The sequence below is a fragment of the Macaca mulatta genome, chromosome 20 (assembly GCF_049350105.2).
Source record: "Macaca mulatta isolate MMU2019108-1 chromosome 20, T2T-MMU8v2.0, whole genome shotgun sequence".
In the NCBI taxonomy this organism is placed as follows: domain Eukaryota; kingdom Metazoa; phylum Chordata; class Mammalia; order Primates; family Cercopithecidae; genus Macaca; species Macaca mulatta.
In genome coordinates, this window is record NC_133425.1 from 79,077,937 (window position 1) to 79,105,652 (window position 27,716).

Sequence of the window (27,716 nt, forward strand, 5' to 3'; positions counted from 1 at the left end):
CCACAACAGAATGTTCTGCAAATATTCAGTAACTAAACATGTGATGCTTTCTACCTCTGTAACTAAAGCTAAAGACTTTTACCTATTGACTTGGATTCTCAGCTATCAGTAGGAGGGACAGTTTCAAAACATTGTCTATAGAGACTGTAACATATGACTGTCACAAGACAGACTCAGGAACTGTTGCATATTCATGAAGTAAATAGGCAAAATGTTTGACATCCTGGCATCTGTGGATGTGTTGTTTTACATTTAGTAGCTTTTCTCTAGAAGACAGAGATGGGAAATGCCTTCTCAATCTGCTTGAAGGAGAGGGTTCTGATGATACTCATCTATCTTCAATGAGAATGGGTCTTTATCTTTAATTCCTAGTTAAAGTTTTTGCCAACTACCTTTATCTATTTCCCTTGCGATTGTAAAAGAAAGGAAAAGTCTTGAGTGGGTTGCCTCTGCCCGTCTGTTTCTTTACATCATTTGTGATCTCAGGTAATTGTTATTTGCTGAGCAAGGACTTTCCAGCTAGGATTGGATAAAGCTGTAGCTAGGTTCGAGCGTGAGAGTTTTATTGCTATCATTCAGAGTATTTCTTCATTCATGCATGCATGCCTTTGCTCATAAATACCCCCACCTCATTCCACAAAAGATGTGAAATGGAGCTTTATTGCTATGAGTTCATGCTGGCATAAATATTAAGCTCTGTGTAATAATCACTTGGGCTATTCCCGTACGTAGTGCAGAGTTACTTATGGCCAATGCAAAGTCTATTTTCCCATCAGAGGTTAACGTTCCCGTTTACTTGATCAGGGTTTGGATAATGCTTCATTCACAGCTGTTTTTCACTTGCAAGAATCCATCTACTTTATCCTTGCTGACCTTACCCTGGCAGGTGGTGCCAGGATTTCCTGCAGGCAGTTGTTTGTTTTAGCGTTTTCGAGTATTTATACTGGCTGCGGTAAGGGAGCCAGGAGCCTGGGGCTTGGTAAGTCTCCTTCCTGGTAGCAGCAGCAGCGTTAGTAAAATGCATTTCCCAATACTATCCTGTGTCTGAAATAGTATTTTTATCCATTAGGTTGGATGCAAGCAGTAGAAATTAACTCTGAAGAACGAATGCAAAAACAGTGTCTTGGAGGGCCATGTGCGGCTGACAGGCAGGCGGGTCCCTCGGGGGAGCCCTGAGGGGCAGTCTGATGCTCAATGCCAACTGTCAGCCAGGCCAGGAGTCAGATTTGGGAGTGATTGTGATGCCTTGGCTTGGGTCAGGGCCCACCTCCTAGCTCGGGAATGGTCAACCTTGACAACAGGCTGTGACAGGAGTGGGATCGTAGCAATTAGGGTTTTTTCACCACAACGAAGGAAGACGAAATGCCTTCCTCGGTGGGGAAAAAAACAACAGATGTCCACTACCCTCCCCTTTTGCAGTAATTTTCTCTCCATATTTGATGACTGTTCTGTCAGATATTGTTAAAATCTTTCCCCAGTATATGCAATTTACTTTTAATATCATCTTCTTGATACAATCTTCCATTTTGCTGAGTTCATTTTGTTTTCCGTAAAGCTAGGAAAACTTAGACTTGCCCACTTTTATTTTTTTTTTAATAGACTTTGTTTTTTAGAGCAGTTGCAGGTTCACAGCAAAATTGAGCAGAAGGTACAGGGAGTTCTCACATGCCTCCTGCCCCCACACATGCACAGCCTCCCCCATGATCAATATCCCCCACCAAACTGGGACATTTGTTACAGCTAATGAACGTACATTGACATGTCATGATCACCCAGAGGCCATAGTGCAAATTAGGGTTCCCTTTTGGTGCTGGACATTCTATGGGTTTGGACAAATGTATAACAGCATGCATCCACCATTATAACATCATGCAGAGTAGTTTCAGAACCCTAAATATCCCGTGTGCTCCACCCGTACATCCCTCCTTCCCTCCAACCCTTGGCAATCACTAATCTCCACTCAGCTGCACCCCTCAGTGGTTTTGTCTTTTTTTTTTTTTGGTCTTGAGTCAGAGTCGTGCTCTCTCACCCAGGTGGGAGTGCAATGGCGCGGCCTCGGTCCACTGCAACCTCCACCTCCCAGGCTCAAACGATCCTCCTGCCTCAACCTCCCGAGTAGCTGGGACTACAGGCACGTGCCACCACACCTGGCTAATTTTTGTAGTTTTAGTAGAGATGGGATTTCACTATGTTGACCAGGCTGGTCTCAAATTTCAGACCTCATTATCCGCCCACCTCAGCCTCCCAAAGTGCTGGGATTACAGGTATGAGCCACCGCACCCAGCCTGGCATGTTTAATGATTGTTTACTTGGGTAGGTACATTCTTCCAGTCCTGCTCATTCTCTTCAAAATCAAAAAGTCTTTGGAAATCTGAATTTTCAGATCAACGTCAGTGGCCGTAAAACTCTCTAAGACCCTCCTTGAAATAGGGTAATAGCCATAAAAAAAAAAAAAAGAGAGAAGGCTGGACGTGGGCCAGATGTGGTGGCTCACGCCTGTAATCCCAGGCTCTTGACTGTGAGAAGAAATTCAAGAATGAGTCAGAAAATAGTGAAAGTATGGTTATTTATTTCACTGTACTTTGGGAGGCTGAAGCAGGTGGATCACTTGACGTCAGGAGTTCAAGACCAGTCTGGCCAACATGGTGAAACCCCGTCTGTACTAAAAATACAAAAATTAGCCAGGGGTAATGGTGCACATCTGTAGTCCCAGCTACTCGGGAGGCTGAGGCAGGAGAATTGCTTGAACCCAGTAGGCAGAGGCTATAGTGAGCCGAGATCGCGCCACTGCCCTCCAGCCTGGATGACAGAGCAAGATACTGTCTCCAAAAAAAAAGAAAGAAAGTGAGGCAGATGAAGACTCGTGGTGATTGCTTTACTATAATCCTGTAACCTACCCTGACTTCTTCCCCACTTTTTGTATATATTTTCCATTTTTTCCCTTTGGGTTCAGTCTGAACTGAATCAGTCTGAACTGCCTGGTTCACCACACATGAAAGCCCGTGTCTCCGCTTTCTTCTGTCTCAGGAAACAGACTCAGGGCAGCTGAGAAACAGACCCAGGCCATCCTGTCGAAAGACAACACCATCGCATCAGGAAGAAACAGGTGGTGACATGAAATAGGCACCTGCTATGAGTCAAGGGCTGAGGCTTGGTGTCTATTTTCTCATTTAATGATCACGGGGACGCTGTGAGCTCCTTTCACCTCTCACTGCCTCAATTTCCTTATCTGTAAGTGGCGACGATAATTCCTTCCTCCAGGACTATTGTGAGAGTGTGAGAGCTAGTTTGGAGAAATGTAGGTCAATTAACCAGTTTCCCTGCATGCAAAGCTTGTTATTTCTCTGCGACAGAGGCAGCTCTTTAAAATCTTACCCTGCAAATTCCACGGGACACCTTTCTCTGGATTTTTCATTCACGCAAACCCCATTCGGGTCCTGCTGTGCTCCGATTGCCTCTCCTATTGTTGAGAGGCTCAGGAAAACCCACTGGAACTAATTCACCACCCTGGCTTGATGAAGTTATTTCCTGCTGCTCTGGGCATTGACCTCTGGAACAATCAACCACTGTCTGGTGGGAATTCTGTCGACACGACTGTGACTGTCTTACTTTGGATTACCCCTGAAGCAGATGCTGAGGCAAGGGTTTGGGTGAAAATAGTTTACTTGGGAGAAAATCCCATAAAATACCAGCAGGAGAGCAGGAAGTGGGACAGGAGGGGAACGCAGCCCACACACTCTGCATTGTCCAACCAGCCACCACTATGGGTACAGGAGCTGAATCCCAGAAGAACACGCTCCTGGGCTTATTCCATCCAAGTGATACTGTAGGCTGGGGTAGGTCCCCAAACGCCGGTGAGACCTGGACCCCAGTCAGTGTCCAGGCTCTTGACTGTGAGAAGAAATTCAAGAATGAGTCAGAAAATGGTGAAAGTATGGTGATTTATTGCAAAGCGAAAAGTACACACTCAAGAAAGGGGAGTGCGAGCGTTTTCAAGAGTGAAGGAATCACTCTCAAGGGGTATTGGGGTTGCTACCTCTATGGGTTTCTTTAACCAAGGAGTGAAGATTTTAACCAATCATGAAGATTCCTGGGAAAAGGTGGAGATTTCTCAGAACTGAGGTGCCACCCATTTTTGCACCAAATATGGGTGTTCCTGGAACTGTCGAGGTGTCAGTGGGTGTGTGATGTAGTATGTTAATGATCATATAATGAGGTCCTAGGGAAAACCTAGGTCAAATCCACCACCACGTTGGGTCCAGTTGGTCTTAGCCAACTTGGCCCACATCCTGTTTTTTCAGGGTCTTATCGGGCCCTAGCTTCGGCAGCTATTTCAACATTTTCCTTTTGGTAATCATTTGAAACTACTGCCTGGAATTTTCTATTCTGCTGTGACCACCCTGTATTCTTCCTGTCTCATGGGGAGCAAGGGAGCTGGGGCATAAATACCCCAGTCATTGGGTGAGGGTTGACCCTGAGAGAGGTGCTCATTCCTCATCACATTCAGCCTGCTCTTCAGATGAGCAAAGGCCTTTGGCTGTTGGTGCAAGTTCTCTGGCAAAGGAATGCAGGTGCTGGCAGGTGCATTTGGCCTGATATGCACTATAGGGGGATGGCTTCCAGGGCACCCTCAATGCCTCTTAAAACCATTCTCTCCTTAAAACCAACTCATTCATCTCCTGGGGCTCCTGCCTCTCTTTCAGATAAATTATTGCAGAGAGTCAAGTAGCCATGTAGAATTGCATTGAACAGGCACATTTGACAATGACATTTTGATTCCAGAACTTGCCAAGCTTTGTTCTCAGAATATGACCAGATCCTAATAATGTCTGTCCACTGTTGAGGGACCACTGCATACCAGACCCTACATGGGATATGTTAAGTCCATCACCTCAGTCATCCCAGCAACACTGTGAGGGAGCTGCCATTATCTCCAATTTCTGCACTAGGAGAGGGCAATGGGGGGAGGTTATGCCACCCCATGTCACTTACCCACAGCCCTCTCAGTAAACGGTGGACACAGGATCCATACCTTGAATGTCTGTGTCATGATCAAGCTCCGGATCTTTTCCAGCACCACATTTTCAAGCACAACTAGATTAGGTAAGTGTTTGCTTATGAGAGTGTGTTAGAAGCGTATCTACTGAGTGCTTCCTGCATACCACATGCAGTTATACACACCTCTCATGTAAGAATTTAAACCCCCATGATGATGCTGGGAGGCATGCATGGTTATTTCCATTATAAGGTGAGGAGGCTGTGGCATACAATGTTCAGTGCCACATCCTCAGACACCCAGTATACCAGATGCCAATCCCGAAGCCCCTGAGTACCAATCCCATTCCATCTCCATCACACACAGCCGCTATGGAATACACTGACATCAGTCTCAGGTGGCCCCACTCACTGTGGGGCAGAATTTCCCTGGACTGATGCCTGGCATCTGCCCAGAAGGCACTACAGCATAGGGGACAATGGAGTCAGACTCCGTCAGAATCTACATCTCCCTGCATACACTGAGAGGCCTTGCATGGGCTACTGAACATCACCAAGCCTCCGTTTCCTCATATTCAAAATGGAATCAAGCTTGTCTTTCTGGTGGGTTGATGAAGATGGCACTAAATGAGAAGGGAACAGGGTAGGCACCAAATGCTTGCGGCTGCTACATTTGGAGCAGGGGTGCTGGTGGTCATCTGAGTGCCAGCTCTGCCTGACTCTGATCCAGTACATATGTACATGCACAGACATACATGTTCACACACTTGCACATGCACACACATGTATACCATGCACATACATGTGTACACACACATTCACACACCACTCGCAACATCTGCACCCACATGCAAATACTCATGCGTGCATATGTGCACTCATGCACACACATTCACACATGTGCACTCACACATGCACACACACTCCAGTAAGCTCTTTAGAGTTCATCAACATTATACCCAAGTCAGCATTTATTGAGCACCTACTGCATACCAGCATTATGTTGAGCATAAGAGATTAGGGGAAGTTGGGTGTAATGGCTCACATTCATAATCCAGCACTTTGGGAGGCTGAAGCAGGAAGATTCCTTGAGCCCAGGAGTTCAACGACAGCCTGGGCAACATAGTGAGACCCCGTCTCTGTCTTTAAAAAAAAAAAAAAAAAGACACAAGGGGAGCCCAGAAATGAGATTGCCAATGTTTCACTTCTGGCAGACCATCTTGTTTTCACAGGAAGCAGCAAAGACAGGCTGCCAGACACCTTTGCCACGCTCCACTGGCTTCCACACTCTGAGAAAAGAGGGAATCTGACTCATGAGAGCCAGAAATGAACTTGATGCAATCCCAAGCCCAGGGCCAGTCCATCCTGGAAGATAAGCCCCATGGGGTCTTGTGACTGCCTCTTCCTTCAAGCAAGGTCCTGTTATAATTTTCTCCCTGCCACAACCTTTATGGAGTGGGTTATAACTGTGCCTGAAACTGACTGGCTTCTGGCAGAGCGTTCCTCAGGGTAGGAGGCAGCAGGCACTATGAGTCTGCCTGCCACCAGGAGGTTTCACGTATGCACCTGTATCATCAGTAGTGTGGTGTTTCTGTATCATCAGAACTCAGCACACCGTTTTCGGCCAGCATGGTTGTTTGATGTAGACCGAGAAGTGGGTTCAGTGATGAGCACCCGGCACCCTCAAACTCTGCTAGGATTGGGTGGCCACACTCCTTTGAGGCTTGACCAATGTCACCTGAAGGTCACCACCAGTAGCCATCCAGAGCAGCTTAATTGGGGGTTGGCAACCCTTCTGCAGTAACACACTGCCTATGTCCTCCAAAACTCAGTGGATTGGAGAATTGAGTCACGATGAATCCTGTAACCCATACCCAGAGCCCCAAAGAACTCAGATTGCTTGCATACCCAGCCACAGAGAAGTTCTCTTGATCTTTGTAGCCATTAAATGTCATTTACAAGGGAGAGATTTGCTGTTTAAAAGTATTTTTTAAAACAGCTTGAGTTTGGTCTTGGAAGGTTGCCATTGGGTCTGAGACCCCAGAGGAGCAGTGCACTGCCTTGCAATTACTCCTAAGTGGGCAAGACAGGTGTGTTTTGCTCTGGGGAGAGTTGCTGAGCACCTGTCTGAGCAAGCGACTCTTCGTGCCTGTCTGGTCATTATGTACACCACTTGGTCCTGTCTCCAAGTAGCTTGTGGTCTCCTGGGAGCTATAAGAAATCCAAACCAGTAAACAACATAGTTTTTATAAAAGTTTCCAGTGTTAACCACCTGGCGAATGGTCCAGATAGGAATGCTGTAGAAGCTCAAGGGAGGAAGAGACTCCAGGAGCTGAAGTGGTTTAGCAGGGCTAGCAGGACGAGACAGAGTTTGAATGAGATCATTGCAGCTAAGCGGAATAAGGAAAAGCTGATAATGCAGGAAGGTCAACCATCTCAGACACATCTAGGGACCGTGGGGAAACCCATTTTGCTGGAGTAGAGAGATTGGATGTGGAAGTACAGGCTGCACCCTGGAGCCAAGCTAAGTAAACTGGACTTCATTCTGAACTGGGAGTGGAGGGGTCCATGTGCAAAAGAGCACTGTGAGAGGATCCAGGGGACACTGGAGCTGTGGAGCTTGTTAGGAAGCAAGGTAGCCATCCAGGCAAAAAAGAGGAGGACTCAGTGGGGAGGAGAAATGTGCCACGGTGAGAGGTGCTCACAATATTCAAATCCCAACTTCACTGCCTGCTAATTATGTGAACTGATGCTGGCTACACAATCTCTCTGAGCCTCACTTTTCTCATCCCTGAAATGGCAATAATAATCCCAGCCTCAAACAATGATAGTTAAGATTGTATGAAATATCATGCATATAGTGCCAGCTACATATATACAGTGTCCAACCCCACATAGGGGATTCCTGTTATTCGTAGGGAGATGGTGTAGCAGTGTTGCCCTACAGCCAGTTCATAGCAGTTTGCAGGAGCCAATTGTTACCATCTCTTCCCAGCTCTGCATTCAGTGGCATTGTGGGAGTAACTTGAAACTGGCCACAGTGGAAGTATTTCTATCATGGAATTAGGCAAACACTATTAATTCAGGCTTTCCCCACCTCCAGAGAATCAGATGTTAAACATTTGCCAGTGTACCTCTGGCAAAGAAAAGGAAAAGATCTAGAGGTCGGTGAAATCAAATGAGAGAAGTCTGACCTTGCAAACCTGAGCCAACTGCACTGGTGTATCCTGTTGTTTGTCCCACATCCTCAAAAGGCTTTTTGTCTTTGTCCAGCAGAGTCACCACGTCTCATTCAGGTTCCAGTGCTGAGCTGTTTGGAAACCAGGGTGGGGGGTGGACTTCAATGTCATCTTACTAAAAAAGTTCACTAATGAAAAGTGTATTGTTAAGACAGCAGCTTCATATTTCTCCCAGGCTTTATTCAGCAGCCATGGATTGAATCGTTGACTTGATTTTACTACACTGAGGTCCCACCGAGGAAGGCCAAGTTCCTAAATCATGCGCCCGACAGGTGCCATATTTCTGAGCACAGAGCCGAGCTGTGACCTTCTAGTTTCACAGTAACTAGAGCTGGGTGACATGCATAATAAAGGGAGTACATGGGGCATTTTTAAAATATGGAATGAAACTGGAATCATGCAGACATGTCAGTCTGAAACTGGTTACCAGAAGCAAGGTGATCAATCTTCCTGCCTGTCTTAGGATGCTGATGTGAGAAGCATGATGGCTTTCACTTGGCAGAAGGATTTGAAAGTATCTGGGCTTGATAACCTACCTCATGCCAAGGACCATGCTCTGTATATGATTTCATCTTTTCACCCACCCTGTGAGTGATGTTTTAGTGTCTCCATTTGACATATAGGGAAGTAAAAGCTTGGAAGGTTAGCACCTCTCTCCATGTCCCACAGATACTAAAGGGCTGAGCCAAGATTTGAGTGTGGGTTCGTCTGATTCACCTCTGCTTGGCCCACTGTCTCCAAGCTGCTGCTCAGCTGGAGGCTCCTCTGTGACATCAGCTCACCATGGCTCCCTCTGCCTGGAATGTTCTCCCTTGCCCAGGAATTCACGTGACTGTCTCCTTTTCACTTCAGTCTCATTATCGTTTCCTCTGCAAGACTTTCCCTGATCACCTTCACTAAAGAAGCCCTCCTCAGCTCTGCCAACCTATCACTGGCCACTCCCTGTACTGTTGCCCAATGGGACTGCTTTCAGAGCACATACCACTCTCTGAAGTTATCGTATGGTGTGTTACCTGTTTGCTTATGATCTCCCTTCCTCTTCTAGAACAGAATCTCCATGAGAACAGGAACTTCATGTCTTGTTCTCTTTCATATATGCAGAGTAAAGAAGAATGTCTGACATATAATAGCTACACAATAAATATTGAAAGAAGGGAGGAATGGGTGAATAGATGCATAGATCCATGGATGGATGGATGGATGGATGGATGGATGGATGGATGGATGGATGGATGGATATATGAATGGATGTATGCACGGATAGACACATGGATGAGTGATGAATACATGGGTGGGTGATGAATGCATGGGTGAGTGATGTATGCATGGGTAGGTGATGAATGCATGGGTGAGTGATGAATGCATGGGTGGGTGATGAATGCATGGGTGGATGATGGATGCATGGATGACTGATGAATGCATGGGTGGGTGATGAATGCATGGGTGAGTGATGGATGTATGGGTGTGTGATGAATGCATGGATGAGTGATGAATGTATGGGTGAGTGATGAATGCATGGGTGGGTGATGAAAGCATGGATGAGTGAGGAATGCATGGGTGGGCGATGAATGCATGGATGAGTGGGGAATGCATGGGTGGGTGATGAATGCATGGGTGGGTGATGAGTGCATGGGTGGGTGATGAATGCATGGATGAGTGATGAATGCATGGGTGGGTGGATGAATGCGTAGGTAGATGATGAATGCATGGGTGAGTGATGAATGCATGGGTGAGTGAGGAATGTATGGGTAGGTGATGAATGCATCGGTAGGTGATGAATGCATGGGTGGGTGGATGAATGCATGGATGAGTAATGAATGCATGAATGGATGGATACATGGATGGATGAAATTGTACAAGCTTAAACCAGCTCATATTGGGAGGACGCTTCTTCTTACTTGAAGCCCCCTGTGACTATGTTGGGGCTTGTCTCCTACCATCTCACTAAAGGAGCCTATCTCCTAAGCTCTCTCCTAGAGACTTGTATCCCTACCTTCCCCTCCCTTCCCAACCTGAGCAGTGTCAGCATCAGGAGCAAGATGAGTGATGAAGTGTCAGCAGGGACACAGCCAGCTGGGGGAGCAGGGGCTATATTGTAACCAGCAGCCAGGAGTTGATCCCTTGAGATGGCCTTTGGGTACAACCCTATATGGCTTCCCAGCCTTCCTTCCAGCTGCAGGATCTTCCTAACCCTGGAACTCCCTTACTGGTGTCCTCATTAGGCCAACAAATGCAAATGAACCCCTGATTCACAGATGGTGGGGATATACAGTCACCACAACACATATGGCCTCCATCATCCAGTTTCACTCAGTCTAGAGAAAGAGAGAGATGAATAAACAGATGCTTTTCATATAAAAGCTACGATGAAAGTGACATTTGAGGTGAAAACAGGACAGTATAACAACAGCAGAGAGAAAGGCACATCAGTCAAAATCAAAGAAGGAAGGGACAGCTAGGTTCAGACTTGCAGGTAGACCAGGGCAAGGATGTTCAGGCAGAGGAAACGGGATAAACAAAGGCATGGTGGCCGAGAGAGCTAGATCTGTTCACTCAACACACAGGCAGGACTGTGACAGGTCTTGTGTATCCTGCTGTGGAATCTGAGCCTGGGTCTGCAGCCAGTGGAGACACCTGAAGGCCTAAATGCAGAAAGATGGCCTGATTGGATCTGAATTTTAGAAAAAGCTCATTCCAACACAAGACCAGACTGTGGGGGAAGAGAGAAGAGACTGGGAGACCACATTAAGAGAGGAAGCCAGCCTGGACCAAAGGAGTAACTAAGAAAATCAAAGGTGTACAAGAGCTCAGAAAGCCAAGGAAGGCAGAATAGAAATGATTTGGTGATTAACTTTATGCAGAGGGTGAAAAGAAAGGATCTGGGCTGTTTCCCTGGTTGGGAAGAAGGTTCCTGATCTCCTCACTGATCTCTGTGAGATCTAGCACACTTGACTCTACCCTTTGCCTGAGGCCTTCGTCTCATGGCTGCTTGGAGGAAATGGCCCGAGCCCTGGTCTTTCAGCGAGTCCCAGATGCCTGTCTCTGAACCAGCAGCATCAAAAATCCATGGAAACTGTTAAAACCACAGAGTACTAGACCCCACCTCAGACCCACCAAATCAAGGTCTTCAGTGCCTGGACCTTTGAATCTGCATCTTTAAGTCTCATAGGAGATTCTGGGATCCACTGCTATTGGGCATCAGTCTGGGAAACGTGAGTTCCATCTTCTCCACTAATCTGGGGAGGAGAGTCAAGTCGTACCTCTGTCTCCACTCGCTCCAGGCCCATACAGTTTGTGACTGACATACTGAGCACCAGGTCTGCATCACCCACTTTATCACACATGGGCACAGGATCTCTGCAGGGGGCAAGCAGTATGGTGTGTCCTGGTCACGGTCTGGCTGGTGATTTGGTGTTACATCCAGACATGGAAGTCGACCTAGAATAACCTAAGACAAAGGCAGTCGTTTCTCTGGCCAACATTGTCAGAACATTGAACAACTAAAAACAACAACAAAGTGATGGGCCAAGCAGTCAAGTTTGGGAACAGCTTTAATGACTAATTTCTAATGAGAGTTTCAAAACACTAATTTTCCAGAACAGAGAATCAAGTTGTGCTCATTTATAACCCGTCATCTGCAATGAGACGGAGGATATTTCTTTCTGTGTTGTCAGTTAACTTTCTGAGCCGGACAGAATACAAAGTAGAAGAGTTGAGCCATAAATCAGCTCCTTTGGAACTGATAAATGGATATTGTACAAATCCTGCATTTGCATTGGCTCTGAGGACATAAATCTCTTCTCATGATCTTACTTTAAAAAAAATTCCCTTTGAAGTCAGAATGAGCAATTTATGTAGGCATTCTTTCCTGACTGTTTATTTTTCTCAGTTTTTTTAATGACTGTCTTTTCACTTTCCCCACTCACACAACATTGTAAAGTGTTGCATTGTCATGTAGAGAAAACCAGACCTTGATTTGAATCCTCCCACAGGAATGATTTTATACCTTTTTTGCTCAGCCATGAATAACAACTGCTTTGGGAAAGATTGTCATAATGTATCAGTTAGAAGGCACCTGAAAGACCATCATTTCACATGACCTTTGTTTTATAGATGGGGAAACTGAGGCCCAAGAGTGACAGTCATGTACTGCAGGTCACAGGCCAAGTTTGTGATAATACCAGGGCATCTGTTCGGGTTTTGGAGAAACAAGGACCCTAGGTAGGGTCCATTCGTTCATTCATTTATTCATTCACTTGTTCATTCTCCAGGCACATCGCTATCTTGGCCCGTTCTGCCGCAGCCATTGCAACTAAGAACGCAGGCCCTGCAGGGGAGACTCTGGAGGTCTTTTTTTTGTTCAGTATTTGCCAAATGGGCAAAAATGGAAGAAAAATCAAAACATCACTGTTGGCCGGATGCGGTGGCTCATGCCTGTAATCCCAGCACTTTGGGAGGCCGAGGCGGGCAGATCACGAGGCCAGGAAATCAAGACCATCCTGGCTAACACGGTGAAACCCCGTCTCTACTAAAAATACAAAAAATTAGCCAAGCGTGGTGGCAGGCACCTGTAGTCCCAGCTACTCGGGAGACTGAGGCAGGGGAAAGGCGTGAACACAGGAAGCGGAGCTTGCAGTGAGCCGAGATTGCTCCACTGCACTCCAGCCTGGGTGACAGGGCAAGACTCTGTCTCAAAAAAAAAAAAATTTAGAAAAAAATCACTGTCCTTTTTTGGCCCTCTATAAGTCAGGAGTATTCTGAAGACTATCGAGGGAGGGGTGTTTGGTTTGTGCCTTGTTTTGTTATGTTTTAGCAGTCCTGGAAGTCATGGAGAACTCCCTTCCTTGAAGTTATCTTTCTGATGTATAACAACTGTATTGATTGATGAGATATAATTCACATACTGTACAATTCACCCATTTAAAATATACTATTCAATGGTTTTTAGTGCAGTCAGAGTTGTGCAACCATCACCGCCATCAATTTTAGAACATTTTCAGCACCCTGAAGAGAAGCCCCGTCCCCCTTAACCATTACATGTCTCCTCCCCACTGCTCTAGCAGCTTTCTGTCTCTGTGGGTTTGCCTAGTACGGACATTTCATTGGAATGAAATCATCTAGCATGTGATATCCTTAAAGGTTTCGTAGCAGAAAGACACCTACGTGGGAAGGGATGTGGCTGAGTGTTTAGAGAAAAGACACTTTCATCATTTTATTTTCTTTTCTCAACTTTATGAAAGTTTTCAAACATGTGGAAACGTTGAAAGAATTTTATAGCAAGCATCCTTTGCCCCATCACTGAGATTCTCCCACCACATTTTCTTCTGCTTGCTTTATTTAGTGCACACCTATCCACCCGTTCCAGAGATCACCACTGTGGCAGTGGGTTCTCAAAGGAGAACCTTCCAACCTTCCCGCGTTGAGAAAGAAAAATATTCAATTTTACTCAATAAAATATCAACATTGGAGATTTTATAAGCTGAGAATGTTAGTACATCAACATTAGAAGCCCTGAAAGATAAAATTGTGTTCAAAGGCCAAAAAAGTCATAGGTTAGCTCTCCAGGAAAGGCCTGTGTGTTCAGGACAGGAAGACTGTGGGCCAAACAAGTTTGGGAATGACAAATCCCTTGATGGGACCGGCTGACAACTTTGCTCACCAGTCAGAGCAGGGTGGCCCAGGGAGTGAACAGGCTGGTTGGTGGGGAGGGCAGCCATTCCCACCCGCTGCTAATGGGCTCACTTCTCATAGGAGCTTTTGGAATTTAAGGGTTTAAGTATCAAGTTTGACTGATGCATTTGGAGGGAAGAATTGAAAACTGCCTGAGGGAAGGCACTTTGCCTTTTCTTTTGTGAGGCAAAAGCTTTTTTTTTTTTTTTTTTTTTTTTTTTTTTTTTTTTAATTTATTTATTATTATTATACTTTAAGTTGTAGGGTACATGTGCATAACGTGCAGGTTTGTTACATATGTATACTTGTGCCATGTTGCTGTGCTGCACCCATCAACTCGTCATTTACATCAGGTATAACTCCCAATGCAATCCCTCCCCCCTCCCCCCTCCCCATGATAGGCCCCGGTGCGTGATGTTCCCCTTCCTGAGTCCGAGTGATCTCATTGTTCAGTTCCCACCTATGAGTGAGAACATGCGGTGTTTGGTTTTCTGTTCTTGTGATAGTTTGCTAAGAATGATGGATTCCAGCTGCATCCAAGTCCCTACAAAGGACTCAAACTCATCCTTTTTTATGGCTGCATAGTATTCCATGGTGTATATGTGCCACATTTTCTTAATCCAATCTGTCACTGATGGACATTTGGGTTGATTCCAAGTCTTTGCTATTGTGAATAGTGCTGCAATAAACATACGTGTGCATGTGTCTTTTGAAAACTGTGTCTACACAAAGAGCCATAGCTCCTCTGATGAGTCCGTTATGCGACAACACATACTCAGATGTGGGCAGCAGTGGGCATTGTGCCTGGAAACAGGGAATGGCATCACAGGCAAGCCTTGGAGCCACACACCACGTCTCTGCCTCAGAGTCTATCCTTGACCACAGGTTTTAAGTCCTTGATGTGCACACAGGGCCTTGGAGAGAAGGCACCTGCTCTCATGGGCTGACCCCACAAGCCTGTGAGCCGTAAGTGATGTGATTCACTAAGGGTTGAATGGCACTGGCTATGTGTGTGTGTATGTGTGCATGTGCGTGTGTGTGCGTGTGTGTGTGTGGGGTGAAGACACATTTAATTTGAGTCCCTATGAAGCGAGGAGAAAAGGTCTTGGCGAACAACAGTTCAATAGCTCCTGCCAATATGTGCAATGCAATTCTTTTTAGTGAGTGAATTAGGCTTGATAGGAACTACATTAAAGCTTCTGTTGGAACAGGAATTCAAAATGCTCATCTTTGTAATTTACCCACTCAGTCACCAGTGTTTTCCAAGTGCCAGTGGATGCCTGGGGAGAAGAGAAAGCAAAGATAAATAAGCGCGTCTCTCAGCCTTCAAAGCGCCGTGCCCAGCAGGAAGGAAAACACACAGTTACGACTTGCCCTTTTTATTGTATATATGTTTATATATTAGGTTAGGCCATGTGAAATTGCTGACGTCATGGGTTTTGACCAGATAAATGGCAACTGTGTGGTTCAACCTAATATTTAGATAGTATTGTCTTAGCTCAGGCTCCATAACCAAATACCATGGACTGGGCAGCTTAAATACAAACATGTATTTCTCATAGTTCTGGAGAGTGGAAGTCCAAGATCATGGTTCTAGCTGGTTCAGTCTCTGGGTAGGGCTCTCTTTCTGGCTTGCGGACAGCCACCTTCTTGCTGTGTCCTCATGTAGCCTCATTTCCTTGGGGCATGTACCTGGAGGGTAGGGGTTAGGGAGCAAACAGGGTCTCCTTTTATAAGAATGCTCATCCTATCAGATCAGAGCTCCATCCTCATGACCTCATGTAACCTTAACTACTTCCTAAGGAGAGGCCCGTCTCCAAATACAGCCACACTGGGGGTTAGAGTTGTATCAACATACTAATTTGGGGGGAACAGAAACAAACATTCAGTTCACAAGTATAAAATGGATATATTATTTATGTGTATATACATCATATACTGTTATGTATCACATATAAGACATGCATATTATACATATGTGTATGTATATATAGTAAATATACCATCTATAATAATAAGGTTTCACAAAGAAGAGAAAATGGAAATGTAGAGATATAAAGGAAATCATCTTTGTATTACTAGTATTTTTATTGCCAAAAAAAATTCCTATTGCAAAAGAAATATAGGCTAATGGTAAAAATTTTAGAAACTGAGATAAACAAAACTAAGAAAGATGTAAATCCCACTAGCCAGATACCGCTACTCCTAAGACCCAGGCCAGATGGCGAGGCATCACCATTAAGAGCATGGGCCCTGTGGCTGGACAACTCCATCACTTACTAGCTGTGTGTCCTGCAGCCAGCGACTTAGTCCCTCGCCACCTTTGTTTCCTCATCTGTATAATGAGTCGTTAGTCCCTCGCCAGCTCTGTTTCCTCATCTGTATAATGGGTCATTAGTCTCTCGTCACCTCTGTTTCCTCATCTGTATAATGGGTTGGTAATCCCTCGCCACCTCTGTTTCCTCATCCGTATAATGGGTCGATAATCCCACCCACATAAAGTTATTGTGAGACTTAAATAAGCTGACCCATGTAAAGTGCTTGGAAAGTCCCTGGCACAAAGCAAGTGCTCAATAAATATTATCTGTGACTCTATTGTTATCATCATGATGGTCATAATTATTACGCAACTGCCACTAGCATTCCCCTCCAGGATATTTTCTCAGCCAGCAGCAGCAAATAGGTTTGGGATTTATGTCAAGCCCTGTGAATAAGAAGGGTTTGGCACACAGGGCTTGATACAAAGAGGGGTTTTGAAGCTGACCTGGCCTTTGCCAAGTCATTACTGTGTTTGTGAGAGGGGCCCAGCGAGCCTGCCACATGTTTGCATGTGGACCCTCACGGTGCTACACACATACCTACATACTATAAAGATTTACTTCATATACGTTGTCATCTTATCATGTTGTGATCATCATGGCTTTTAATGTCTATGTAGCATTCCATTATCACTTTTAATCAACAGTTACCTGATGGCTTTTTAATTTTTCTATAGTAAACATTGATGTAGAAAATATAATTGTTGCTAAATATTTCTGCCAAATAAGTTTGAGTTACGCTTTATTCTAAGGCCCTCTCTCAGATCTTCAGAGTGAAAATCTGAGTATTAAAGGCTCTGAGAATTCTTGCACGAAAGGGGACCTCATTTGACTTTATTAATCCAGCATTCCCCAATTTTGGAATGTGCTCCCTTTAGCTATTTCTTTAAGCTAAATTACTAGAGGAAGAATTTCTGGATCAAAGAATATGTACAGTTTCAAGAGATTTTCATTTATTTCCCTCTAGAATGTTGTTTTAGGAACTGACAAACTTGGAGATACCTCCTTTTGGGCTAAACTGTGACTTTTTAAAATCACAATTCAATGAAAAGTTCAAAACACTAAAATACATGGTGATATTCTTTTAAAAAATTCAAACAATCGAACCGGATACAAAGAATCACCTAGGGTTTTTTTTGTTTTGTTTTGTTTTATGATTTGGGTTTTTTTAGCTTTTTTTTTAGATTCAGGGGGTCCGCAGGGGGTTTATTACCTGGGTATATTGCGTGTTGATGAAGTTTGGGATATGAGTGATCGCATCACCCAGACAGTGTGCATAGTACCCAATAGTTTTCAACCCTTACACCCCTTCCATGCTCCCCCTTCTAGTAGTCCCCAGTATCCATTGCTCCCATCTTTATGTCTGTGTGTGCTCAATGTTTAGCTCCCACTTAGAACTGAGAACATGCAGTATTTGGTTTTCTGTTCCTGTGCTAATTCCCTTAGGATAATGGCCTCCAGCTGCATCCATGTTTCTGCAAAGAACACCATTTCATCCTTTTTCACGGCTGCATAGTATTCCATGGTATACGAGTACTGCATTTTCTTTATCCAGTTCACCATTGATGGGCACCTGGATTGGTTCCCTGTGTTGCATTGTGCTGTGATAAACATACAAGTGCGTGTGTCTTTTTGGCAAAACAATTTATCTTCTTTTGGATAAATGCCCAGTAATAGGATTGCTGAGTCAAATGGTAGTTCTGTTCTAAGTTCTTTGAGAAATCTCCAAACTGCTTTGGACAGGGGCTGAACTAATTTACATTTCTACCAACAGTGTATAAGAGTTCCCTTTTCTTGTAAATTTGTTTGAGTTCTTTGTAGGTTCTGGATATTAGCCCTTTGTCAGATGAGTAGATTGCAAAAATTTTCTCCTTTCTGTAGGTTGCCTGTTCACTCTGATGGTAGTTTCTTTTGCTGTGCAGAAGCTCTTTAGTTTAATTAGATCCCATTTGTCAATTTTGGCTTTTGCTGCTGTTGCTTTTGGTGTTTTAGACATGAAGTCTTTGCCCATGCCTATGTCCTGAATGGTACTACCTAGGTTTTCCTCTAGGATTTTTATGGTATTAGGTCTAACATTTAAGTCTCTAATCCAACTTGAATTAATTTTCGTATAAGGAGTAAGGAAAGGATCCAGTTTCAGCTTTCTACTTACGGCTAGCCAATTTTCCCAGCACCATTTATTAAATAGGGAATCCTTTCCCCATTTCTTGTTTCTCTCAGGTTTGTCAAAGATCAGATGGCTGTAGATGTGTGGTATTATTTCTGAGGACTCTGTTCTGTTCCATTGGTCTATATCTCTGTTTTGGTACCACTACCATGCTGTTTTGGTTACTGTAGCCTTAATGCAAATCAAAACCACAATGAGATACCATCTCACACCAGTTAGAATGGCGATCATTAAAAAGTCAGGAAACAACAGGTGCTGGAGAGGATGTGGAGAAATAGGAACACTTTTACACTGTTGGTGGGATTGTAAACTAGTTCAACCATTATGGAAAACAGTATGGCGATTCCTCAAGGATCTAGAACTAGATGTACCATATGACCCAGCCATCCCATTACTGGGTATATACCCAAAGGATTATAAATTATGCTGCTATAAAGACACATGCACACATATGTTTATTGCAGCACTATTCACAATAGCAAAGACTTGGAATCAACCCAAATGTCCATCAGTGACAGATTGGATTAAGAAAATGTGGCACATATACACCATGGAATACTATGCAGCCATAAAAAAGGATGAGTTTGTGTCCTTTGTAGGGACATGGATGCAGCTGGAAACCATCATTCTTAGCAAACTATCACAAGAACAGAAAACCAAACACCGCATGTTCTCACTCATAGGTGGGAACCGAACAATGAGATCACTTGGACTCAGGAAGGGGAACATCACGCACCAGGGCCTATCATGGGGAGGGGGGAGTGGGGTGGGATTGTATTGGGAGTTATACCCGATGTAAATGACGAGTTGATGGGTGCAGCACACCAACAAGGCACAAGTATACATATGTAACAAACCTGCACGTTATGCACATGTACCCTACAACTTAAAGTATAATAATAATAAATTTTTAAAAATAAAAATAAAAAATAAAAAAAATTAAAAAAAAAAAGAGTTCCCTTTTCTCTGTAACCTGGCCAGCATCTGTTATTTTTTGACTTTTTAATAAAAGCTATTCTGACTGGTGTGAGATGGTATCTCATTGTGGTTTTGATTTGCATTTCTCTGAGGATTAGTGATATGGAGCATTTCTTCATATGTTTCTTGACTGCATGTTTGTGTTCTTTTGAAAGTGTCTGTTCATGTATTTGACCATTTTTTAATGGGGTTGTTGTTTGCTTGTTGGATTGTTAAAGTTCCTTATAGATTTTGGGTATTAGACCTTTGTTGGATGCATAGTTTGTGAATATTTCTTTCCATTCTATAGGTTGTCTGTTTATTCTGTTGATAGTTTCTTTGCCAATTTTTGTTTTTGGTGCAGTTGCTTTTAGGGACTTCGTCACAAATTATTTGCCAAGGTCAATGTCCAGAATGCTATTTCCTAGTTTTTTTCCATCTGGATTCTTTTCTCATCTTCTGGAAAGTCAGTTTAGAAGAGGTTGATTTATTCAGAAAGTACCCATTTTCTTTTTCTAGACTTCAGACAGGAAAATGTGAAATGAGCAAAATTCTAGTACATAAACTGGCTCAAATGTTTGTGAAAGATTTAAATGCTGCATGACAGGTAGCAGGTAGTCGATAAATGCCAGTTGTGAATATTGCTTTTCAGATTAAATAACAAGTCTGAAAGTAAATGTTTTGGACAGGCTACCTATTCCTCATACATCCAACCTAAGGTAATCATCCTGGCTTATTTATTTATTCAAAAAATATTGAGAAATTCACACTATGAGCCGGGTCCTAACTAGCCCTGAGTATAGCAGTGAACGAGACAGTGTGGAGTTTCCATTCTAGTGGGAAGACCAGCAATGAACAAGCCAATGAATGTCTGTTCACACAACTGGTGTGATTATAGCTTACAGCTCTAACCCATGGGAAAGTCAACAGCATAATGGGATGGAGAGTAACTGGAGAAGGCCACCTTAGATGGGCTGGTTAGGAGGGAGATGACGTGTGATCTGAAGAGTGATAGTGAACCAGCCAAGGGGAGAGGTAAGGGGAGAAACCAGCAGCTAATGCAAAGGCTGGGAGGACAGGATAGCCTGGGAACAGGGTGAGTTGATGGTGGGAGGTGAGCAGGGATCAGCCCCCGAAGCCCCAAAGGGTTTGAAGCCTGAAGGGCACCTGATGTACATTTTTTAAATCTCACTCTCCTGTTCTATGAGCAATAGAATAGAGGACCCGGAAACTGCAGTAGGATTCTGTTTCTACACTAGTGCTAATGTAGAACCTCCTACATCCAGAAAGATGATAGCGCAGCTGAGCCACATTCCTCCTGGCAACTGACGTTCCCATGTATAGAGACAGCTGGCATTCTTGTACAGAGGGAAGCTTGCAGGCCCAGGATGCATCTCATCCCCCTTGCTGATCTCGGTGCTTGACACCGCTGACCACACCAGGGGCACCAAACCCAGCTGCTTCCTGCAGGGATTCAGCCATGCTTGTCATCACATAGCCTTGAAATCCCCGGGGATATAAACTCCTTGGAATTCCAGGCTGCTCTTCCACCTGCTTCTGACACGTTGACTTTTCTACCCATTCACTCACCCATCTTTAACCAAGACCTGTATGGCCAGACATGTGGCCAGTCACTGCCTATATGAAGAGAGAAAGACGAAGTCCATCCCTGGGAGCTCACCATCTTGTGTGAAAATTACAACATCAGATAGTAAATGGCCTTGGTGAAGGTACACATCCCAAGGGCAGGAGGCTCCCCACCTTGATCACTGCAAACTCCCCAGTCCCTAACAGAGTACTGGGAAGATAGAAGATGGTCAAACATGTGTATTGAATGAACACTGGAAATCAGTAAACAGGGCTGAGAATGTGCGGTTCTGAGCACTCAGTGGTGGAAATAACCCTCCAGCTCCTTCACAGAACAGCCAGCAGCGTCACGTGTTTTGGCGATGGTGCCTCCAGATGATGATCCATGAGAGCACACTGGACTTGTGCTCCTGGGTGAGCTCTCTCCATGTGAAACCCAGATGCTTCTGTCTCCCAGGGACCCTGCAGCTCTCCCGGTAGCCTGGCCTCCATCAGGAATGCAGTCTCTGTAGATGGCTCTCTACTAGGATGCCACTGGAGAGGGAGGTCCAGTCATCACCTAAGCTAAGCACAGCTGCCTCTAAGAATCTCCTTGCTTGGCAGCCGGCCAGACCACATTCACTGACCTTCAAGGCATAATGCGAGGCTCAGCCATCTATCTCACTGTGGTCCCGGCGGCAGCTGGCTTCATTTATTGACTTCTTGAAAGCGCCAATATCCCTGCTCAGCTTGGTCTGAGCTGGACTCAGAGACCCAGGTGCCAGAGAAAAGGCCAAGATGTGTCGATTAATCACCCAATAAAAATAAACTCTGAGAGCAAACGCAGAGGGGTGATTAACTTTCTCATTCTAGTCTTCTGACATCCCGATTTGCTCTCCCAGTGAGCGTGTTTCTTTGAGATAAACCACCCTGGGAAATGGAGCACCTGTCCAGACACCACTATGCCTTGGCATAAGTGAGCAAAAGTGGAACGTGACCTGCAAGCAGTGCAGCCCGAGACCTAGGCAGAGAGCCCCCTGTCCCAGGTTGTGCACTGTGGAGGGCCTTATCAGAAACTCTGAAGCAGAGCATCAGAATATGTCATTCTGCTTTTTACTCTTGTAATAAAGTGTTATTAGTGTTTAGTCACCAGATAAACCCCGAAGCCCTGCCTCCCCTCCTGTGACCATCCATGTACTCCAAATCATGAACTGAAGAACAGGGACCACCAACAGCCCTTACCAAAAGAAGACTGGAAGCACAAAAATGCAGCTTACCATGAATCAGTTTAAACTGAGGACCAAAGTGTGACTCAAAACTGAAAAAAAATAGATATGTTTGGTTAAGATATAATTGTTACCGAAGCACCAGGGGTTTGGTCTGAGTCCTGCTGTTCACCACACAGAAAGTCAATCACTGAGACAACAAGACAAAAGCCAGGGAAGAAGTCTTTAATCGGGTGCTGCTGCAGCCAAGGAAATGGGAGGTCAGTCTCAAATCCATCTCTGAAATGAGGGGTTAATGCACCAGAGAGGAAACGTAACCATGCATGGGAAAACAGGGATTAAAGAGAGGCAAGGAAGAGAAGTTGGTCAGTAGGAAGCAGATGGTCCTTAGGCAATCCTGATGGATGAGGGGTCTGGCTCCTCATTGTCCAGAGGCAGTGGTCTGGTGAGTTTCAGCTCCTTGATTTTATCTGGGAGACCTGATGGTTGGCTTCTTGAGAAAGAAACTCAGATAAGACTGTTGTAACTTTCTCGAGTTTTAAGACTGGAAGGGTAAATTTCTGTGGTTATTCAAAAAATAATAATAATAATAATAATAATAATAATAAGCATCAGTTCTATGGGACAATTTGATCACTTTATTTTGGAGAAAAAAATGATGAACAGAAGTTTTTTTATAAGTTCAACCCCAATAATAGGCTAGTCTCAGAGTGAACACAGATGAACCAAGAATTGCTTTGCTTGTGACACAATTTTTACAGCATCCCATGACAGTCCATGCCATACTTCACCTTGTGCTCGGCTTATGACATGCATTTGTAAAGAGGTTGTCTTTCCTAACCACTCAAGGGCTTTGTCCATTTCCCAAAGGACCTCTCCCCGGTCCTTTGCCAGTCAAATCACTTTTTTGAAGCAGCTATAAATCCACTCTCCTTTCTCTCCTTCAATCATTGATTCCCTTCTCTCCATTGCATTTTCACTTGCCATGGATTTACTTATGATTCCTTTTTTTCTTCTTTTATTGCTTTACTTGTAATTGGTACATAATAATTGTATATATTTATGAGGTGTAATGTGATGGTTTGGTCTTTGTATACATAGAAACTTTGATCAACATCTCCCCTTTCCTCAGCCCTCTCCCTGCTGCCATGAATTTGACTCTTTTAGATTCCACAGATACATGAAATAATAAAGTATGTGTCCTTCTGAGCTTGACTTATTTCACTTAGCATAATTCTTATACTCTGAGCATCCTCCTGGAACCCTGCAACTTTTGTGAGATTGACAGTGATACTTTGTGCTGGACTGGTGCATCTTTGGGGTGGTTTTGTCAATGGGAGATGACTCATGAGGTCTGCTGACCAGGTAAATACCAGGAGTAAGCAGGGATATTTGGCTGCAAGAGAGAATTAGAGGCCTGGTCGGAAGTTCATTCCTGACGTTGTAAATGGAATACTGGGGTGATGAGCAGTCCTTGTGGGTCTTGTTCATATTTGTATTCTCAGGCCTAGGAATGAGGGGAAAAAGAGATAAAACACACTGAACAAAAAGAGTGTGAACGAATGGATGAAAAGCCTCACACCAAGGAAAGCTTACATTGCTACCAACTGGTACCAAACTCCAAGTCATCCTGTTCTTTTCCAAGCACAGTTTCTACTGCTTAGAAAAAGTCACCCAATCTGGACACGTGGATGTAGCAAATTTAACCCTAGACCTAGACTACATATAGGATCAGGCTTGATCAGTCGTTAACAATGATAATGATCATTAATCATGAAAGCTATCTTGTGGTTGCACCTTAAAGCGTCTGTGTAATGCTTTCACCCACACTAAGAATGTTCTATTCCTGTTGTGGTTGCACTTTAAGCAACTGTATAACACTTTCACCCATACTAAGAGTGTTCAATCCCTGTTTTCATCTAGGATTGATAAGTGTGTTTCTGGATTTCAGAAATCAGATAGCTTCTGAAGTCACAGCCTGTTAATATGGTAACTAAATATGTTAAGGTCCTAGTCTCTCAATGTTTAATTACTATTTAATTTTTTATTTCCTAATTTACTTAATGTGTATGACATTGTTAAGTGTGTGGCTTTATACCCTGAATCTCTTTGTATTTCTCTGTACTGCTTTGCAATCAATTTGGTCAAAAGCAACAATGAAATGATCCTTACGAAGTGTCAAATGTCCCTTTATATGGGATCTAAATGTCTTTGCAAAGACACTTATAAAGCTGTGAAGACGTTGTTTCCTTGCTCTAACAACTGCTGCATTCACTTAGGTTTCAAAAATGGGATGGGGAGCAGTGGCAGTGAGGGCATAGGTGAAACTATGTCAATCACCCCTAGAAATAAATCTGCAAAATGGACTAACAAGCCCTGACTAGGAAGAGTCTGGCCACAGCAAAATCCTATTGCAGGTACAAAAAGGTCCTATTGCAGCAGTTGGGAGATCTTTGGTAAATTCTAACAAAGAATTAATGGCCTTGAACAAGATACCAGGTATGACCTTTGCCAGGAGAAACTAGGAGCAGACTTGCCTGCCTGGAACAGGTGGTGAGAAGGTTTTTAGAGAAGATGTGTGCAGTCCCTGGCAAGTAGCCGGTGCCCAGGAAATGTCAGTTCCATTGTTTACCAGGGAAGGCTCAGTGCACGTGGGGCTCATACACAGAGGAAGAGGTCAGAGAGTCCACAGGAAAGGGTGGCAGCTCAGAACGGTGGTTCTCAGGCACTTGTCTGCAGGCACGCCCGTAATTCACGCTGACCACGCCCACCATCAGTGGCACCTAGCTGTGGCCCCACCCCTTTCCTGCCCACTTTTGAAAGTAACTACATGGCAAAGAGCGCCTATTTCCTAGACTAAATCATTCTCAGACTTCAGTTATTACTAGGCACTGTTAGACACAAGTTCCTTGATATCTACATCACAACTGAGTAGTTTATCTCAGTGGTAAGTCTCGAAGTTTGACTTCGAAGTTACTAAGAGCCTTCCAATAAAAGAACAGTTTAAGCCAATGTTGTTTCACCATTGATAGTGATGAAGATATTAAATTCACACACATGGGCTGTATAATTTTAAACCTTTCTCAAATGTGTATGATTTTTATAAACAGAAATATAGTTTTAAGAAAGGTTTATATCAATTGAATAGGGTTTTTTTTTTTTAAGGAAATATTGCCATCTTGTGAATTCCAGTCCTGTGTTCCCGAGTTATTCCCCACTAAGGAAAGCCCAGCTGTGGGACATAGACCTGGGTTCCAGCTGAGAGTTTAAATCATTCTTCTCAGAATGGTGGTTCTCAAACTTCAGGGAATCAGAGCCACCTGGAAAACATATTAAAAATGGAAAGGTCCCCTCATATCATCAACAGCCCTGATCGTTCTGATACACGCCCAAATTGGAGAACCAGTGGCACAGATAAATGCCCAACCCTCGTGGGCTATTCACAAGGCAAACAAAAATCAAGCCATGCTTGGGAGGCAGAGATCCACGTTGGAACGACACTTCTGCTGCTTGAAAGCTGCATGACTCGGGCAAGCTCCTAGACCACTCTGAGCCTTTGTTTTCTCATCTGTAAAATGAGGGTGGTAATATCTACCTCCCAAGTTGATGAGGCAATGGCAGACAGTAATGTATATGAATACATACATCGTACACCACCTCCTCAGTGATCCATGAATGTGTGCTTCCAGTTGTAGATACAACAGCAGAAAGTAAATGCTGAAAAATAGGAAAACACTCACAACGCATGATTTACGATGTGAGGGAGCCTGCTGGCATGGCCCTTGTCACGAGGGTAATTAAATAACCATTTGTGTAATTACTAATTTATATCCTGTCTCCCTGCTGGAGTGTAAGTTCCAAAAACTGGGGGGAATACACTGCTGTCTTCCCAACACCAAGTTCGGGGTCTGGCGGGTAACAGACACCCAGCAAATATTGATTCCAAATGAGCAAGTGAATAGTACGTCACATTAAAAATGTGTGTGTGTGTGTATGTATACATCGACACCTAGGCTGGAAGCCTCTAGACAAAAATGTTAATAGTGCTTATCTCTGGAAGTGGATTAGGGTGATTTTAATTTTTTCCTTTTTTTCTCCTCTATATTGTCTGAATTTTCTGCAATTAACACAGAGGACCAAATCAGTGTTTCCTTGGGCAAATGCAAGTGGAGTTGAAGCCACCAGCTACCACTGTGCCTACAAGAGCATATTTTCTTGTGATTCTGGCTTCTTTGGGGGTTTCAATATGTAGTCTCTAGAATTAAAAGGGTTTAGGGCCAGGCGTGGTGGCTCAGGCCTGTAATCCCAGCACTTTGGGAGGCCAAGGCAGGTGGACCACAAGGTCAGGAGTTTGAGACCAGCCTGGCCAACATAGTGAAACCCCATCTCTACTAAACGTACAAAAATTAGCCAGGCATGGTGGCATGTGCCTGTAGTCCCAGCTACTTGGGAGGCTGAGGCAGGAGAATCGCTTGAACCCAGGAGGCGGAGGTTGCGGTGAGCCGAGATTGCGCCAGTGCACTCCAGCCTGGGCAACAAAGTGAGACTCAGTCTCAAAAAAAAAGCGGGGCATAGTTTAGGAGAAACAGGAATTTAGTGATTTCTAAAGATAAGTAGAATTTGTTCTTATTCACCATTTCCTTGTCCTGATCATGGACTATGCAAAAAAGAGCTCACACAGCAGGCCTGAGACCGCTGTCCCTAGAAAGGCCTGCCTGCAAGGTTGGCCTCAGCTGGTGTGCAGAATTATGGATGTGAGGAAGGTTCCCACTCTCTTAACTGAGAAGAGTGGCTCACTGCACCTAAACTGCTTGTGCAAACAAATGTGGTTTATGCTGAATTCTGCTTTCCCTCTGGGAGTCAAGAATTTTGCTAATGCCAGGTGGAGGGTGCCTATGTGACCAGCCCCCGATAAAAAACCCTGGGCATTGAATCTTTGGTGAGCTTCCCTGATGGAGAACATTTCATGTATGTTGTCACAACTTGCTGCTGAAATTAAGCACATCCTGTGTGACCCCACTGGGAGCGGACCCCTGCAAGCTGGTACCTGGTTTCCCTGGGATGTTACCCCATGTACCTTTTTTCTGAGCTGTTTTCCCTGCATATTTTCACTGTGATAAGTTTTAGCCATTGAATATGACAATATGCTGTGTTCTGTGGGCCTTCCTGGCAAATCACTGAACCTGGGAGTGGTCTTCGGAAGCCCCAACACACAAACCCAGCTAACTAACCCCTGTTGACAGCATGTATCAGATCCAAGGCAACTAAAGGGATGGGAATGTCTGGAGCAGCAAAGAAATGGGAGTTTGGCTGGGGCAAGAGAGACAGATGGTCCAGTGGCTCTTTTGAGAGATCTGCCTGTGGGGGACAGATGAATGAGCACTTTAGGATGAAGTCCCTTTAGAATTCTGGGTCACCTAGCACATGGGTCAACCAATGCATGTAAAGAAGGTTTGTACTCTCATTCGTTCCCTCATGTATGCATTCAGCAACTGAGTGCCTACCTATTCAGTGTGTGCTGGCCACTCTTCCAGATTCTATGTGTGAAGGGTTGAGTAGGATAGATGAGGTCACTGCC

At 44.3% G+C, this 27,716-nt stretch overlaps 1 protein-coding gene and 1 long non-coding RNA gene across 11 annotated transcripts in view; both read left to right on the plus strand.

Moving 5' to 3' along the window:
• CDH13 (cadherin 13) overlaps positions 1-27,716 on the plus strand; it is a 1,167,676-nt gene that overhangs the window by 1,080,924 nt on the left and 59,036 nt on the right.
• LOC144338260 (uncharacterized) lies at positions 973-12,953 on the plus strand. The gene is made up of 3 exons (XR_013412246.1): positions 973-1,901; positions 9,550-10,618; positions 12,843-12,953. It is a non-coding gene; the product is annotated as an uncharacterized LOC144338260 (long non-coding RNA).